Source organism: Camelus dromedarius, chromosome 24 (assembly GCF_036321535.1).
Source record: "Camelus dromedarius isolate mCamDro1 chromosome 24, mCamDro1.pat, whole genome shotgun sequence".
Classification (NCBI taxonomy): domain Eukaryota; kingdom Metazoa; phylum Chordata; class Mammalia; order Artiodactyla; family Camelidae; genus Camelus; species Camelus dromedarius.
The window spans coordinates 24,283,799-24,303,185 of NC_087459.1; the positions used below are offsets into that span (position 1 = coordinate 24,283,799).

The 19,387-nt window shown below is 38.6% G+C and overlaps 1 protein-coding gene and 1 pseudogene across 2 annotated transcripts in view; one reads left to right on the forward strand and one right to left on the reverse strand.

Annotated features, from left to right (window-relative positions):
- The window catches only part of AUTS2 (activator of transcription and developmental regulator AUTS2), a 922,207-nt gene that overhangs the window by 493,200 nt on the left and 409,620 nt on the right, over positions 1–19,387 (reverse strand). The gene's annotated exons all lie outside the window — the stretch shown is intronic.
- LOC135319228 (ferritin light chain-like) lies at positions 10,534–11,026 on the forward strand (annotated as a pseudogene).

The following is a 19,387-nucleotide window of genomic DNA, read 5'->3' on the forward strand; positions in this document are numbered from 1 at the left end:
GGGTTAAAAAGATCCACGTTTTACATGTCTGTTCATAAGGGGAAGTACATAGGACTTTCTCCCTTTAGTTATGCTAAAACTGTCTGGCATGCCTCAGAGTAAATCGATACTATGCATGGTCCAGGAGAGACTGCCATCTTACATGAAGCACCGACGCAAAACAGACACAAAAGACACACGATACTCTCTGAGGTCCCCGGCAGCCGTAATATCCACCCTTGGTAGTTCATTTGACACTGACTTTCCCTGCTTCCAGATCTTTTTTCTTTCTTACCCATCCTCCCAGAGTCTCCTCCCCTTGCACTCCATACAGCAATGCTCCAGCTTTCTGAGACTCGCTAGGGAGGTGAGGAACAGACAGCACACCTCTCAAGGAGGATTCAGCTTGGGAATAAGTCCTGTGTTAGCCAGGAAACGATGTGTACAATATGAAAATATAAGGATGAGCAATACAAGGACATGAACTTGGTTCTCAAGGAGCCCAACCGGAAGATTTTTTAAATGTTACTGTATGTGTTCAATGGACCCTGGGTTTCCTGATTAGATCTTATCATAGTTATTTCAAATGGCTTCTTTCTTCTACTCTTTGCTACCCTTTGCTTCTGCCAGGGTGCACAGACAAAGGAAAAAGACAAAGGACCCTCTCTACTCTGTATTTGCCCCTTCCAGAAGTATTCTTTAGAGCAACGAATCCACAGTGGCTTTTGAATTTAGATAACTTTTATGGTCAATGCTAAAAACCTTTGCTGGTAATAGGAAATGTCATATGGAATCCACTGGGTAGTCATAATTTCCATTTATAAATAGAAAATATAAAGAGGGTGCCTTATCTGGGTGATTTAATACATGTCTCTGCTTATTACTGTTTTCAAAGTGCCTTTTGCACAAATATGATTTCAACTGTGCAATAAAGATTCATTATCCTTTTACATAGCAGCCTTTGCATTTCTATGCAGGATCTAATTACGAAAATAGAAACTATTCTATAAAAAGATGCTAATCGTGAAGGGAAAATGCTTTCATTTTAGAAAGAAGGTATTGCTAAAACTTTCCAAAGAAAAGCACTGCATCTGCATGTAGAATAAGGGGGTGGGAGTGAGAAGGGTGAGAGGATAGCAGATTGTTACTTTATTCTTGACAGAAACAACATGAGTATCACTTGGGTAAAGGTCCCCAGGAAACTACTATTAAGTTGAGGTGAGAGATAGAATGCACATAGCTTAATCCCGATACTCCTAATCTAATTCTTTGTTCCCATGAACTTAAAAAATACCTCTTGTCTCCTACGTTCTTGTATTTTCTGTTTTCCTACAAAAAGCCTTGTTACTTTTGTAATTGAGAGTGGGGGGTTCCAATAAAAACAATAGTAGAAAAAAAGCCCTCTGTTTTGGAGAAAGAAGCTAGTTACCTTGTTTTGGAGAATAACTAAAAAATAATACTAAAACAGACTGAAGCAGACCATCTGTAAGAGACACTTTAGGTAACAAGTTACCTTTTGGTTTTACTAATGGGTTCTATTACAGGAGCAGTATAAAGGCACACTTTCTAATTAATGAACAATTCTTTGTCCTGATTACATTCGACCGCTTCACAGCACAGCCATGGCAGATCATATCATGCACCCTTGTTCATGGAACACTTTTTATTCTGTTGCAGTGACCTACTGCTTGTCTTACACCACTGACTTCTCTGTCTCCTTCACTGGATCTTCCTCCTTCCCAGGCTTCTGTATATGGGGCTGTGTTCTGAGCCCTTTTCTTTATTTACATTTTCTTCCTAAGGGACTCAGCCAGTACCATGGCCTTAAATTCCAACTATATGCTGATGAATATTCCCAAATCTGTATCTCTACTCTGGACATCTTCCCAATCTCCTAGACTCTTTAATCGGTCAGTTGACAGATTCTCTTGTCTGTCAACTGGCGATTCTTTTATGACATGTCAAAAAAAAAGTTGCTGATTCCCTGCTTCTCACCCTACAAATTTACCCTGGTACAATCTTTCTCTACATCTATAAATGACATCAGTCATCCAGTTGCTCAAGCTTAAGACCTGGAAGTCATTCTTTATTTCTCTTTTTTCTTTGCATCGCCTATCCAATCTATGTAAAGTCCTGACAAATCTATATCTAAAATAAAGCCTGAAGGTAACCACTTAGCATTTCACTGCTACAATCCTGCCTTAAGTTACCACTCTTTCTTTCCGCTGGCCCATTCAAGGTGATCTCTTAGCTTCTACACTTATGATCACATAGCCCATTCTTCCCACAACAGGGTGTTTCTCTAGAGTTAAAATCAGCATCACTCCCTAGGTTAACACCACAGTCCAAGGACTTCTCAATGCAACCAGAATTAAAAGCCAGACTTCCACCCATAGTCTTAAAAGGCGCTGCATGAGTCATCTTCTTTTCTCTCTCTCCCCTTGGACAACACATTTCAGCCACAGTCTGTCTCTCAAACACAGTGAGTGTGTTAGAGTCTCAGGGCCTTGTACTTGCTCACTCTTCTGCCTGGAACACCTGGACCTCCTTCCACTGTTCTTTAAAAGGTCTCCCCATCATTCAGCCCTTTACCCAGACCCTCACCACCCATACTCTATCACATACCCCAAGTTACTGTTGCCATAGCTTAACAAGTATCTGAATTAATCATCTGCTTCTTTATGTGTTTACTATCTTTACCCTAGAAAGTAAGCTCCTGGAGAACAGGGCTTTCTTGTGGTTTAGCACTATATTCTCACCACAAAGAACAATGCCTGGCTCAGAGTAGGTAACTTAATAAAAATATTTTTTAACTGACTGACTTAATTCATCTGAATTTGTCCGTAACAGAGGATGACACACAATAACTCTAAACCACCTCTTAAAAATCCTTGGAATATTAAATATATATATGTGTGTGTGTGTGTGTGTGTGTATATGTATATATGTGTGTGTGTGTGTATATATATGTATATATGTGTGTGTGTATGTGTATATATATATATATATATATATATATATATATATATATATATATGTATTTGCTAAAAAATAATAATAACAAAAATAAACCTACCTACCCCTGGAATACTGAAATGCTGCAGTTCATTTAGTTATTTAACTAATACTCTAGTAATTTAATTGGGGTGATCAATGTGCATTTCCTAACTTGTTCTTTCAAGGTTTCGGTCACTGTACATAGTAGAAATAACCTTTAAATGATAAATGAAGTAATTTACTTTCAACACACCATATAAGTGGCTTTTTACAGGACATTGTCTTTAGCCATTTAACGGTATGCATGACCATCCTCAAATGTCTGCTTATTTGTTCTGGAATTTCATGTTAGGATTTCTTAAATCAGATGAAAGATGCACAAGAAAACAGGAGGAACGCTGATACAAATACACATACACTTTTTATTTAAAAGTAACGTACTAGTAAATCATGTATTCCAGACAGCTAATTGAACTCTCAAACATTCCTATAAGGTATGTACCACTGTGACTTCCATATTACACTTAAGACAACTGTGATTTAGGAAGATGAAGTATCATCATAGTCAAAGTAACGTAACAAGTAGTAAACAGTGAAGCTAAGATCTGAACCCATGACAGTCTGATTCTAAAGCCTATATTCTTATCCCTGTGTACTACTCATATGATTATAGTAGAAAATAAACTTATTTTCTTCTTATTCTTCATAAAGTTTTTGAATCACCAACAAACTTACTAAGATACTAAGAGAAACTATTGCAGATGAGCACAACCTTACTCTCTCAAAAAGAAGTCTAGATCTGGTAGGTGTCCAAACACCTAAAGGAGCATGCAGTGCTGGGAGGCTGTGTGAGGAGGGACTGGCAGTCGCAAAGTGGGGCCCCATCCAGCCTAAACAGATTTCTCTATGCCAAGGCCTGCTCTATGGCCGTTACCCTTTAGACACTCCAAAGCAATCCTTGCTTCTACACACCTATATAAGACATCTGGCTCCTAGTAAACCATTAATGATAGAACGCAATGCAATAAACCTTATTTGGAGGATCTTAAAAGAACAAAGCCTTCACTAATGACATTTTAATGAGGAAATGTATAGGCTAATTACTGTAATCTTCTAGCTGGTCTATAAAAAGCCTACACCCACGTGATATAAATATCTGCTGATTCAGGCTGTACTGAAATGGTCTCATTTGATATTTTAAATCACTGAAGGAAACAAAGGAAAAAGTAGGGGGAAAAAACCCTCAATCCTCAGCTACAGAACACCATCTAAGAAGAAGAGGATTAACAGGGAGCACTTCGAGCAAGATAAATGGTTTTTCAATGAATATTTACCCAAGTCCCAAATTGATTGTTTGGCAGTGCAAAAATCTGGCACGGCCATTTGGCTAATGAAACAGACTAAAAGCAACATCAACACTATACTGTGAGGTCAGGAACAGTGTAGGTTTGGGGAAGAGCCAAGCCTACCAGTACCTTGCCCTGCTCTCACGTACGTGAATTCATGTATATCATCTCATTTTATTCTTGCGATGGCTTTGTGGGTGGGTGGGTGGCAGGTAGGACACTGACTAATAAGCATTTGTGAGAGATGGAAATACCCCAAGTTACTTCCTTAGGAGGCTGAGAAATCATCATGGAAAGCTGCCATAGAACTTATGAAATTTTAAACCAGTTATTTTTTTATTGGGGTTTCACTTGTATCCTTTCTCTCAGCTTCAAATAGTCTACACTTATGGAAGGAAACAAAGGCAACAATTTTAAAAATACTAGAAAACACATATATATGTATATGTATCTCCACATCTCCACATCTCTCAAATCTCTCTCTCTTCCACACTGCCCTGACTTCCCAGACTTATCGTAACACATGGATATACGAGAAAGTCTCCATTTCCAAGCTGCAAAATATTTCAGGAAATCATATTAAAATTTGGTCATGAAAAACTAGACTTAACATGAGCTAGTGTGCATAGTAGCAGGGAAAAAACCCAGATAGAGGAGTTAGGAATATAGCTCTAAAGCCAGTTAATTAGCCATATGTCCTCTAGCAAGTCTCTTAACCCTAGAGATCGCAGTTTTCTCCCCTGAAAATTAGGGGCTTAGAACAGATGGACTGAAAGTTTATTGTTCCAAATCTAATATTTTTAAATTCTATGACTATGGCACACATCCAGTTCAAGATATGACTCTTTCTTTAAGGCCCATCTCTCCAAGAAGTCTTCCCTCATATATCCAGCACGGGTTTTTCCCTCCTTCTGAAGCTTATTCTGTTATGTCTGTGCTTCTCTGTAGTGATCAAGAGCACTGGTCAAAGGCCTGATTACAAATTCTAACCACCTTATTAGCTGTGTGACCTGAGATGAATGACCTAATCTACCTGACCCTCAGTTGCCTAAACTGTCAAATAGAGACAGCAATTACTTCTCAGGATTATTAAGAAGATTAAGTAAGATAATGTATGCAGAGTGACCAGAATAGTGCTTATCACATACGTGACGAATAAATGCTAGTAGCAGTGGTTGTAATTGTTATTTGTGACTGAGTTCACTCAGCCTCACATGTGCTACTATCCTGCCAGATGTTTCTGTATCACACCTCTTCTTTACCTTCTATGATTTACAAAGCTTTTAAGATAGCTACTTCCATGACCTACCAGCTATGAATGTTATGAGCTAAAGAAACATGAACCAAAGTGACCTTGGTTCAAGGGTATACTCATTTCTGTATATGTCTGTCTCACCAAATCATGAGCCCCTGGCAGGAATGAATGGTGACTTACCCACCTCTTTCTCTCCCACTTGGCACCCAAAAGATGCTCAGCAAACTTACTGAATATGAATGCTCTGGTTTTACCACTAGATGGTGGTTGTAGATGTTTAGTGTAAACACTGCGAAGCCGGTTTTGTTACTTACATAATGTTCTGATTCATTCCTTGGAGGTTCAACAAGTATTTGTTGAGTCTCTACTATGTGCCAAGCCCATGCTACAGCAAGGATTTCTAAGGCACACAACATGGACGCTATATCTGACTTCATGGAGCTTAATGATCAACAGTAAACAGATTAAAAGGCATATCGTTAAAAGGCAATTAATAACAACTACGATTAGCGTTACAAAGAAAATCTGGGGCCTGATATGTAAAAGTAAAACATCCCCCCCGCAAAATGTAGATATTTAGGTTACTTACTTTGAACTCAGCGGTGAAACAAAGGTGATGTGCATAGCCACTAAACTCAATCTGCTTTATTTGCTAGAGACCAAACTAAAATTTTAAAGTATTAGTCTTGATTTCTGTAAGTTTAAAACACTTAAAATAATTAACTAAACCCAGAGGTGGCAGAGTACAGAAACACAATTACTACAGAATATATATATATAGATATTTCGTTCCCCTAGACCATGAGGATAATACTTAATCTCTAAGATCATAGATCAGGTCAATATTTATTGGTTACCAGGTGCTTGTGATAGGCCCTGGGATAACAATGATAAATAGAAGGTTCCTACCTTTCAAGAGTATGCATTAGAGTGGGGGAAAACAATTAACCAACAGCAATCCTAAGGGGCTAAAACCTTTAAACTTAGCTTTTCTTAACTAACTGCAAATCTATCCTGTTACATAGGGCTTCTTATCGAGCCACAGAACATCCTTTTACTTTTGAGGAAACACACATACATATACTCCCTTTCTCTTGGCTAAAGTTGAATAATGCAAAAATGGATTATTATTCTGGTAAGGGCTGACTCTATTACTTAATCAATTTTTTCATGAAATTTTTGAAGAAAATGAGCTCCTGGAGGGAAGAGACCATGTCTCTGTCCCTGCAGTTCCACTATGAACATGTGGGCAACCAACCTCACATTAACCATGTGGGAATACAGCAGTGAGGACTCTGGTTTAAAATACTGAACAGTTTTCCCCTAAAGATACTCAAGAATGTACATTAATAATTCTGAAAATATGAACCAGGAGAACATATTTTTATTCATGCAAATTGCGACATACTCTTCCTTGGGGTCTGGGTGCTGTATCATCTTGCTCAATTAGGATACGTTGCTAAAAAAAATAAAAGCTGTTAAGTTTTTTGTAAGGGAAAATAACTGCTCTCATTTAAAAATGTTGGGTATATGTGTGTGGACATATGTATAAATGCATATACAAATCCTCAAACAGCTAGCATAATAGAGTGATTTTGGAAGTAGAAAGAACCAATTTGTGTGTGTGTCTAAGGTAGGAAGAATTTCAGCAATTATTCAGCCTAGTTCCCTCTTTTTTCTGAGAAAATTTACGTTAAAAAAGGTTTACTTGTTGCTCAAGAGCAAAGAATGAAGTAGCAAAGGTGGAAATAAGAATCATTTGTGACTCCAAAAGCGGGGCTCTTCTCACGTATAACACATGTTTATGAGAGTGTGTGTGTATGTATCCACAAGAAGTATCTGGTTAAGAATCTGGCACATGGAAAAGTATTTAATTAGCAATACTAATGTTATACATTTCTATTTATTTTCTCTTTATTTTTTATATTAGCCATAACTACCATTACATATGCTGAATAAAAATGACAGCTTCTTAAACCTTTTTCTTAAGAGCACAAGTATGATTATCTGATCCTTGGATTTGCTATCACTGTACCTTTTCTGAGCTCAAAAGACATAATGTCAGGTGAACAATAACTGTACCTGTACTACTGAGTCTACCCTCAACCGATGTCCACAAAAGTTTGCCTATCAGTATGTCTTGATGAGAAAAGTCAGTCTAGTTCTGTTTGCTGATTTCAATTTATTCCTTTAAAATGAAAATAAATACACAGGAATGATGTTTTATTTAAGAACCGAATTCCAGACACATCAGTGCATTAATACATGTCTCTATAGATGCTGCCATTACTGATCAAATCAGAATTATTTTCATTCAGCTGCTGCAACCAAATATTTGGATGCCTGGAGAATAACATAGCACGAGATGGTTCCAAGGTGACATGCTCAGAAATCCTGCCTGTCAGATGAAATTTAATTATATCCATTGTTTTTATTATTCAAAATATATTGGCAGTCCATCTACTCAGCAAGAAATTCCCTGCTATTTTATTCAGGGCAGCTTTTATGCTAAAAGAAAGGAGGTGTGTTGAGGGGGGCAGAAAATGTACCTCCCTCCCCCACTCCCCACAAGATGTGGGGCCGCTGAAGCCCAGCTGATTTCCCAAGCCCAATTATTTCATTGTACACTCTCCTCCTCAACAGCACGCTTTACCTAGGGACATGGTCTGCCTAAACACCACACACTTAATGGAGTCCCTGAAGCTGTCTCAATTTCATCGCTTCTAACTAATAGGCTGTGATACTTTTTCCCCAAACAGATCAGAGCTCTTCCCTCGCTCCACATCTTCCTCCTACAGAAAAAAAAGGGCGGAGAGGCTAGTCTGTTGAAAGAGAGTATTCATTCCTGTGGCCATACCTTCATTATTGCCTAATACCTGCATTTCTTACGGGCACAGAAACCTCACTTAATCCAATCTAGGGGCTTCTTTTTTCCCAGATAATGACAATAATAGGTGTTTCCTTATGACTGTTAGTAGTAACACTGAACAGCAGGAATCTACACACTTTGCAGTGGTTAACAGGCAGACAAACCATGCTGTGCTCTCTTTGAAAGACCTCTAAAATTGATTGCCCAGAGAGTATCTTAGGGTTGAGAGAGAAAATAAGAAAGGAAGAGGAAAATACAGCTTTCCTTAAACTCATAAGGACTTTAGGATATACTATTAGAGGTCAAAGACAAGGATTTCAAAATTCTCCCATTTTCTTCCATCATTCAGAAGTAGATTTAGTATTCACATTAAAAGCGTCATTCCTGGATTTACGTCTGATTTCCAGAGGTAAGTGTCACTGTATCACAAACCTCACTATATCTCCCCACAGAGAGATATAATTTGTTTTTCTTAATCCTTAACATCTATGTTAATAAAAGGCTACACATACTTTAAGATAGCCTTCTTTCTCTCTTTCATGGTCACACCTAGGTGAAGACTTCAAGAAAAAATATTGAGAAATGCTGCTCCAAAGGCAGGCTGAAGAAACACTATAGCTATTTCTGAAATTACCCCCAGGGTTATAATTTCTGTGCTGCCTGAGATAGTGTCTCTTATATAATGTGGGAAAGAATCAAAACAGTTAATCCAAATAAGCTCTTACACCCTGCAAGAACTCAGCAGCTCACTTCTTAAGGCAAGACACCACAGTAACATTTAATTACATTTGACATTTAGCTTTGGGTTCCATAAGTCATCCTAAATTATCTTTTAGGTCAAAATAGACCTGGATTTTCCCACTGAAGACAGTTACTATTATCTTCAAAGTTAAATCCCCAGACTGGTGTGGGATGTAAGAGATAGTAGTAATAAACTCTAAAAAAACCACTGCAGTATCTCAAGGAAACGAAGTCCCCTCCCTCACTGTGGCCCTTGCCCACATCCTAGCTGTGGCCAGTATTCCCTGGATGAGCACACGGGTCATCATTAGTCCAAAAGGTAGCTAACACAGATGGTAGAAAAGATCAAGATGGTCTTCGGGTCAAATACTGTGCTTACGTTCACCAAGTTACAAACTTATACTGACACTTTCCAAGTTCAATGGATGGTCTCCTTTGTCATCTTTTTATAGCACAATGACAAATTTTGGCAAATCAGAAACCAAAGAGAAGAAAGTGCTTGGAATATTAAATGCAGAAATGAGGAAGCCCAGAACTAACTGAATTCATTATGCTGAATAATATTTTTTAGAGAGAAGGGAGAAATCGTAAGAATATACAGGAAAATAATAAAAGATTATTAAAGTACATTCTAGGTTGGATTTGAGATTTAAATAACCCTGACAGGAGGTTATATTAAATCACTGCACTTTCTTCCCCAGAGGCAAACCCACCTGAAACAGTCAGTAGCTGGCACAGGCCTGCTTTATCGTGTTACGACATTATGTTGGGTGAGTTTAATCTGAATAATTCCCTCTGTAGGGATTAACATTGTTTAGAGTCTTTCTCCCAGTGCTTGGCATTTGTGTCTTGTTGCAAAAATCAATGATCTTCCTAAAAGATTCTTCGTTTAGGCTCTGAAATCAGCTGGTTTGCTGTTAAAACTCAGTTCTTGCTTATGAAATACATGATGTTGAGCAAGTCATTTTTACCTCTCTACATCTCAAGATTTATACCCGTAAAATGAGGATACTATTTAGAAGGGAGTGTGGTGGTTTAAACACAATACTGTATGTAAAATGCTAGCACAATGCCCAACACAGAGTAAGGGCTCACTATGAGTTTCTATGAGTGTGTTCAAGACATACATTTGGCTCTCTCAGTGTGTTTGGTGGTCCGACAGATCTGTCTTTTGCATCAACAGTGTTTGGATGGAACAGACCCAGGGATGCCCCATGCTCCAGCCTCTGACCACCCTTCAACCTTTTCCCCAGTTGCAACCTTCAGAACCAGCCACTCTGCTGTCCTCAGCCTCTGGGACCAGCCAACACCATTTTTTGAGCTTAACTCCTTACTACTGATCAGCCATGAGCTCCCAGACTTGCCAGAATTATTCCACCGAGGTGGAGGCTGCTGTCAACCGCCTGGTCAACATGCATCTGTGGGCCTCCTATACCTACCTCTCACTGGGCTTCTATTTCAACCACAACAACGTGGCTCTGGATGGCGTGGGCCACTTCTTCCGTGAACTGGCCAAGGAGAAGTGCGAGGGTGCCGAGTGACTCTTGAAAATGCAAAACCAGCATGGCGGCTGCATCCTTTTCCAGGATGTGCAGAAGCTATCTCAGGATGAGTGGAGAAGAACCTGAAACAGGCCCTTCCGGATCTGCATGCCCTGGGTCCTGCCCACGCAGACCCTCACCTCTGTGACTTCCTAGAGAGCCACTTCCTAGATGAGGATGTGAAACTCATCAAGAAGATGGGCGACCACCTGACTAACCTCCGAAGTCTGGCTGGTCCCCAGGCTGGGCTGGGTTGGGCCAGTATCTCTTTGAAAGGCTCACCCTCAAGCACAACTAGGAATCTCTGCAACCCAGTGGCCTTTGGGGAGCCTCTCTGGTGTCAGGGCATCTGCCTGAAGCCTCTCTCTGTAGTCACCAGGCAGCTTTTTAACCATCCTGGAGCCCTCTCTCAAGCCTTGGATCAAACGGAAACAATAAAGCTTTTCACAAAAAAACCCCAAAAAAACAAAAAAACAAAAAAAGCTGTCTGCATTTGTACCTCACTGACTTACCATCATTTCTAATTCTCCTCTTCAAAAGCAATTCTTTCCCCTCATTATGTCTGATAAAGTACAGACATATATTTTTAGATCATGTTAAGCAACCAAGAAGGGCTCAGGCTTCTGTAGGCTTGTGACTCTGCCAAGGCAGGCTGACTTCAGGGCTGAAGGACGGCAGGCAGGTCTGGTATTACAACAGCAAGTCCAAATGTGGTCAAGCTTGGTCCAGACGGAAGACAAAGGTAGTGGGATGCCATCTATGAGAACAACGATAGACTAAAAACATCCCACGGGGTTGGCTGCTTTCTCTGCATTTGGCTTTCTTCCTCTCCTTTCTGTACACATCATGGCTTTCTCAGATTGTTGCTAATATCTATCTAATGATGGTTTTTCTAGAGTTCAAGTCTTGCTCGCTTATTGCCTGTAGGCCCAAGTTCTCACACTTATACAGAAGAGGGAAGATGATAACAAATTCAAGGAGACTTCCTTTAGCACTCTGACTTCCCCTCCATGGCATTTTGCTCCCTAAATTAGAATTCCATCTGCCCCTGTTTCATTTGGAAGATCAGCAGTCTCGGTGGAGGGAGTGCTTTCAGAGTTCCTTTATGCCTTCAGCTTTCAGTTGCCCGCGGTGTGACATGTTCAGACCAATGCGGATTTTCCTGTCTTTACACTGACAAGTGAGAAGTGAGAGTTTAAACATGCTAAAGGTAATTAGCATGAGTCTCGCAGAGTCTCGCAGAGTCTCAAGTTCATTTTAGCAAGCGTGATGATGAAGCAGCAGCTTTTATCCTACTTTCTTACTGAGGGCTCTGGTTTCATCTCAGCTTCTCACTTTCTACAACTGTGTTGAGTTAGTAGAGTTTTCCAATTAGCAAACTACTATTAAATACAGACTTTGTTTGCTCAAGATATTTTAGAAGTGACTTGAAAGGAATAGCATAAAACTTTCATTTCATTTGGCAAATTTACGGCAACAAACTCAAAATCAATATTCTATTTGTCAGAATTAGAAGGCCAGTCTAAATTTATGCATTTCCTAAAAATTCTATAAGAGGCAGGGATATTTTTCCCTTCTGATGTCAAGGGGTATAATCAATAAAAGAAGACATGCTTCCTAAAAGAAAGGAAGGAACATAACCTTTTTAAGCATCTATTATAAACTCTGTAATAGGGTATTGTCAACAGGATTTCATTTAATTTTCTCAAGATCACTTTGAGGGAGGTATTACTAGTCCCATTTTTATCGTGAGAGTAACCGAGACTGGGTAAAGTTAAATATTTTGCCTAAAACCACACAGTTAGTTAAAGCAAGTGTTTCAAAACCTGGGTGTCTGAACTCAGTGACCCCTTCCTTTGCCTCTTATAAGAAAAAATTGTCTATTTAAAATTAAATTAGGACAATTGAAATGGTTACAAATTATCTGTTGCATTTATTCACATGGGAGACAGGAACATATTGCAACATAAAAACTAAATAAATGTGTTAACTGTCTTATGACTCTGTTAAGAGTTTTTTTAAATGACAAACAAGTTACTCTATACAGTACATAATTTCTGCAATGCATGACTATGAAATAAGATATGAAGGGTGCTAATTTGATGTATAAACAGAAACTTGGGCTTGTATTACCAGCTTTCACATCATTAAAAAAGCAGTGGATCCCATTATGGAAGCAAAATATATAATGTAACATATCACTGTGCTACCAGAGAACATGATATCTGAAATCCAACTCAATAAGGCTTCAATAATATTTGTACTTGAACCTAATGCTTGAGGAAGATGCTGTGTTGATGCTTCTAAAAACAATAGACGATCTGATCTCAGGGATCTATATTACCTACAGACAAATTTTTACAATATTCTGACAGAAAATATGATGCACAGAACAAAATGTGAAATGGGTAACCACACTGGGATGAAAACACAATGGCTGAGATACCCACTTTCTTCATTCTGAATAAAAGTATAAGCAGTGAGATTACACACAAGAGTATGCACACCGTAAATCCTATAGAAAACTCTTACTCCTTTATAAATGTAAAAAAAAAAAAAAAAAAAAGGCTATGTTGGGTTAAACAGAATTCAAACAATAGGAATAAAAAGAAGAGTAACCGGATTGGCAACCCAAGGCTCCACTAGATGCCCATTTCTACAGTAATCAACTCCAAGGAGATTTAGGGAAGTATCACGCCTACCAGTAATACGCTGTCTCATAATGAGAGCTAATCGTGTTACTAAAAGAGGGTAACTAGAACTCAGCTCAGCCCAGCCAGTTAGAGGAACACCCTGTTTTCAGAATTTGGTTCAGCAAAAAAAAGCAGCACTAAGGGTATATGTGAAATGATAGCTGAGTAAGCAGCAGACAATTAAGGAATTTAAAACAGCTGCTAGGAGATGAGATGTGCCAACTGGCAGGAAAAAGACAGTTTTAATACTAATTATCATATTTAAAAGAAAACAAGAATACCCCTTTTACTCCTTAAGGTACAGTATTTCTCATCCCATTCAAATATCCACTTCGGCAAAATAAAATCTACTACGCATTACCTAGTAAAGGTTTTAATTTGATTAAATACCAATCAACACTTATTACAGTCTCTTTGGCTAAAGCCTCAGGTATGGGAGAAAGCTCAAAGGGAACCAACAGCAGGAAAACGGTTCCAAGCTAGAAGAGCCATCTTCCTTCTCACTGTGATTTTTACTATGAACATAACAAACATTTTGCTCTCATGTAGTCCCAAGTGCTTAAAAGCGATCTAGGTATCACTACATAAACATTCTGAAGGATACTGAGCACACTCCATGAGCCATTCAGCTAGTATTAATCCTTAACATGTGCCACCTCAAACCACAATCAGCACTAAAGCAAGGCCAAATAACCCTTTCCCACTGATACACCCTGCTCTACAGGAGGTGACTGCACTAGGCGGGTAACACTGGGCTAACAGCACACTCCACGTGGCTGGGGGATTAGCACCTTCAAGAAATAGAGCTGATGGCTCAGGTGATCTGCACGTCAGAATTTCCTCTCCCTCCCTCAATATCAATATCAAAGAAATAAATAAAAGGAGCTCTGAGGATGCCCAAGAGGAAGCTGAGCAACTGTTAAGTGCTAGAAAGCTTGCATATATTATCTAATAACATCTCATAGCTATGTTCATACTCATTTTACAGATAAAGAAACTGAGAGACTCAACCAAGCAGAGTAACCTTTAACATAGCCATACTGATTGTCCCTCAGCTGGTATCTTGGGCATTAATCTGGCTCCACGTTTTATAGACACAAGAATCTTTCCTTCTGGAGGAAATCAGCAATCAAATGTCACCAGTGCCGTGGTAGGGAAATCGGCAAAAAACTACAGTCCCAGCTTTCCTCCACTAGCATTTGCTGTCCTCTTTCTCAAATTCCATATTTATCAAGTCAACCATAGGCTGTCCCTCTTTGGCTTTTGATTTGCATCCCTTGGCCTCATTATCACTAATTAGAATTGATAGGGTCATCTAGAGGCCTGGTCTCCTGAGAAAGGAGGGGTGAACCTGTGCAGTCTGTGCCCCCTTGCAGCACTGACGCAGTCTTTGGAACACACTGCTCATGCTCCTTCTTTCATCAGGTTACCCTGGGTCATCACTGGTGCTGAGCAGTCCTGGCAGTCTTTGCTTTAATTCCTACAATTTTTGAAACTCTTATTTGAAATTTCCTGCATGTACCTTCCCTTTCCTAGAGACAAACAGAAATGCATTTCTAGACTATTAGATAAATAACTAGTTAATAAAGGAAACAGAACAGCTAATTTATGTCCACAAACTAGGAAACAGTGGAATTCCTTAACAACAGGGCACACGGCTCATATTTAGATGATGCTGAGGGTCAACTTCACACAAAGGTCTTAAGAAAGTTCTAAAGAAGACATAGGGCTTAGTCCTCATCATTCTCCAAACTCATGGTATAGTCACCAAACACTACAGTTCTTTTCTTCAAGCTGGTACCTGATAAGGCTGCTGATAACAGACAGACTCATAGGCAGCCTGTCTAATTTCCACTTCTATTGATGGAGACTATCCCTCCCTTTGTTCCTCAGCATCTATCTTCCTAAATCTCTTTCTATGATTATTCCCACACCAGGGAGAATCTCATCCACATATATCTACTCTGTCCAGTCTCAGAGCACTGTTAACGTCTATAGCCTCCTGGCTCTTCCCAGGTAAGGTGCATTCCTCACCCTCTTCAAAGACCCTCTCCTCTAAAAAGAACTTGGCTTTTCAAAGCTGGCTCTTAGCAGCAGTTATATAATCAAAAAATCCTAACCATCAATAAAACAAAAGTGTTCATGTTTCAAGCATCTCCATATAGCAGCACTTAGCAAGCGCCTGGCACATAATAACACTCATAACTGTCAGTGTATCACCAGTATTGATGAATGGGATGGGATAAGGAAGTTTAAAAGCAAGATTTATCACTTGTTAACTAACTTTGGGGGTTTTAATATGACTTGTTTATCAAAAATCTGGATGTTTTCAAATGAATTATACATGCTGAAGGCTTTAGACCCTTTCATTTACTGGATAAACAGAAAAGTCATTCTAGCAGGAGTAATGAGGGCCCAACAGTGCTGATCTCCATTAATATAACAAAGACGTCTCCTAGTTAACTGACACAAGCCCACTACCAACTTAATTTTTTCCATGTGATTCTAAAACAAGGCCAGTTGAATATGCCTGACAATATACACTCATCCTCTTCTGGAATATTCTTATGCTGATTCTTAGATGTCTGATAGGAAAAGAACAATCCTTTGAAAATTATGCAATATAAGACTCCATTAACTTGAATAATAAGTTTGAATGATTTTAATGTCAGAATTAGCAGCAGCTATGACAAAGCTTCCCTCATGGAAAAATCAAGGCTGGAATGACTGCTTTACCACAGTCTGATTTTTCACAAGACAGCCTCTTAATCAAAGAAGAGTAACTTGGCCAAATGAGTATGTAAGCATAATCTAGTCTATATACACCGAAAAGGCAAGTTCATGTAAACATCTCAATCAGAAGCCAGCATAAGTTATTTACTAGATCATTCGTTTATTTCCATATGCCCATATGATCTAAGATATATATCTTAGACTCACCATAAAGTGATCAACACTTCCTTAAATTCTTACCTCAAACACCACCATAAACACTATCCTTAAAATTGTAACTATTCTTACACTAGCAATTTATACTAAACAAATGATCACCATTCTTGCATATGTGACTATCATGTTAAGATTAAAACATTACTGATGAAATGGAGTGGAACCTCTTCACCATCACTGGTTATGTTCTCAAGTCCATATAATTAAAAAAAAAAAAACTCTTTCAAATGGCTTCCCTACTGATCTTCTACTAATCCATTAAACTCATTGTCAAGTAGAGGTCAGATCTGCAAAGGCAATATATAAAGTAGCAGTTAACAGCACAGATTACAGAGCTAGAACACCTGAGTTTGAATCCTGATTCTACCACTCATCAGTTCCAAGACTCTGAGCTAGTTATTTAACCTCTGCCGCTTCAGTTTCCTTATCTGGAAACAGAGATAATAAATATACCTACCTCACAGAATTGCTTTAAGGGTTAGGTAAATTATTAAAATTACATATTTTAACTGTGGCTTAAGTGTTAGAAATTATTACCATTACCTCACCTATATTTGCAATATCTGGTCAACTTAGGCCTTGGTTCAGAAATGCAACAAACAAAAATACAAAGCTAAATTATAACAACACCCTACTCACACACAAAAACATTCTGACAAAAATAAAAAGACTTTATCTTTAGGAGAAAAGAAAACGTATCTTACTTAAACCAATAAGCAACAAGGAAACAAGATTTGACCTTCAGGCTCATTCAGCAGCCAGAGAGGAATACCTTGAGTGGCTTCTAAGGGGAACTGTAGAAAATAGATTCCTACAAACCAACTGGTGTAACATTTTCCTTGGCTTTCAGATGCAAAGACAACTTCTTTAAGTTTTTTAAGGCATCATCCCAAAATTCCCCTTAAACATAATCCCGTTGCGTACAGCTATATGGATAATACACTTCAACTCTGATTAAGACCCAACTAATGAGAAAATATCTTTTGCCACCATGAATGCTAACATTTCACTCTGACAGGTAGGCCCCAATCCACGCTCAATTATTTCCTGTAATTACCTCCTTCAAAATGGGTCACATTTCTTTTGGAAATCCTCATTTTCCAAAACAATATATCTATTTGTTTTTTATATAAAATTCCAGTATTCATTACAACATGTTTTTCCTCAGTAAACTCTAAGTCTAGATCCCTCACTCCCACACCATTCCAGTTGGCCAGCAGGAATTAAGCACCACTATGACACCACTGATGACATATTCTAAAAACAATGTAAGACTTCTTATATCACAAACATATCAGTCAACTCTTATTGTTCTTTGATTCCACATATGGAAGAACTTGAAGGTCCAAACTACATAAGGCTTGAGCCTAGGTTGTTAATGCTTCTGAAAAGCTTATCCAAATATGATCACCAAAAGTAGACCGAAAAGCGCTTCCTGACTAACTTATTTTCAATCCTAAATAGCATAAAACATGGCCACAGTCTAGCTGTTTTTCTTTGCAAGTCACAATTAAATAATTTCTTCAGTCTTTAGGTGAACATGAGGCATCTCCTTCTGCTATCACGTATAGTAAGACAAGTGGCCTCGTGCAACAGGAGAAGCCTCAAAGAGGCATCAGTTTTATTGTTAATTATGGTCAGAAAAAGTAGTTTAATATCATCTGGGCCCAAACCAAAACCTTTGTTTTTTATAGTTCAATTTATTTGCTATCTCTGATGAATAAGAAAGAGGCCAAGAGTGCTGAAGTGAATTCCCAAAGAACACAGGTGAGTATCAATTCAGGAAAGGCCTGCTTGTGCCATGCTTTGCTACACAATGGGGATACAAAAATAAACAAACTTTACTTCAAGAAGTTTAAAATCTAGTGGAGGAGACAGATATGCATAAATAACTGTAATTCAAGGTATTATTATGTATTTCAAAAGCATCTAATAGTGACATTTGGTGGCAGACACACCTGTCTCCCTTTCACGTAAGAATTAAAATTAGGATGAACAGTTTTGGGATACATACAGATTAGACTTGAAAGGAAACTTCCAAAGAAACTTGTGTAAGCATCCAGCTCAGTCACAAAAAGGACATTTAATATTGTAAGAAAAGGACCATATCAGGGCTCAGTTTCCTCAGAGGCATATCTCTAACTACTAGGAGACAAAGAAACCGAGGTGCTTCTTGTCTGTAGCCTCTAGACCAGTAAAAGGAAATTTTTTCTTCTTTGGTTTCAGACAGTCTTTGGACCAAAACACAGAAGGCTGAAGAAGCCTCAAATTTTGAAACACAGTCAAACTCCTGTCTAGTCAAGAAGAGGAGACTTACATGTAAGATTCTTTGTTTCATTTACCTGTTCATTCACTCATTCATAAAATACCTACTAACCACAAACGAAGTGTCACATCTTGTCCTAAAACCTGGGAATAGAAGTGAGAACATCACTAACTAGACTACATACTAGTGGGAGAGACACACAATCAACAAAGACTGAGCCAGAGGGAATAAGATGCGGCACTTCAGATCCAAAAGAAATGAAGGTGGAAATTCTCATTCCTGGGAGGTGGACATCCTAGGAAGCCTTCCATAACTCCTGCAGAGGCTGTTCCTTCCAGCTGTGGCCCTTGCCTTCTCTGAGGCTAGTTTGGGAATTATTTCCTACATTCTGTGGCGCCTCATCTTTTTATACGTATGAAAACAGCTGGTCTTCTTTTTGGGGTCCGGCATGGCAATTATACTTATTTGAATATGCAATCCATCAAAAGAACAAATGACAGTCAAAGAAAAAGTTGTTGATTGAAGAACTGACAAATAACTAGTATGCTGAAGCAACAGGAAGGAATGATAATCTGACTCCTTCTTAAAAGAAATCTGACTCTTCTGAACTTACCCCTCCTAAAACCCACCCTCTTTGGCCAAAATGGAATATATACTTCTCCACCAAATACATCTACTGAATTCTATGTGCTATTGGACTTCTTTCTTTAAATTTCAGTTCATTCAGCTGTTACAGAATGGTACAACTACA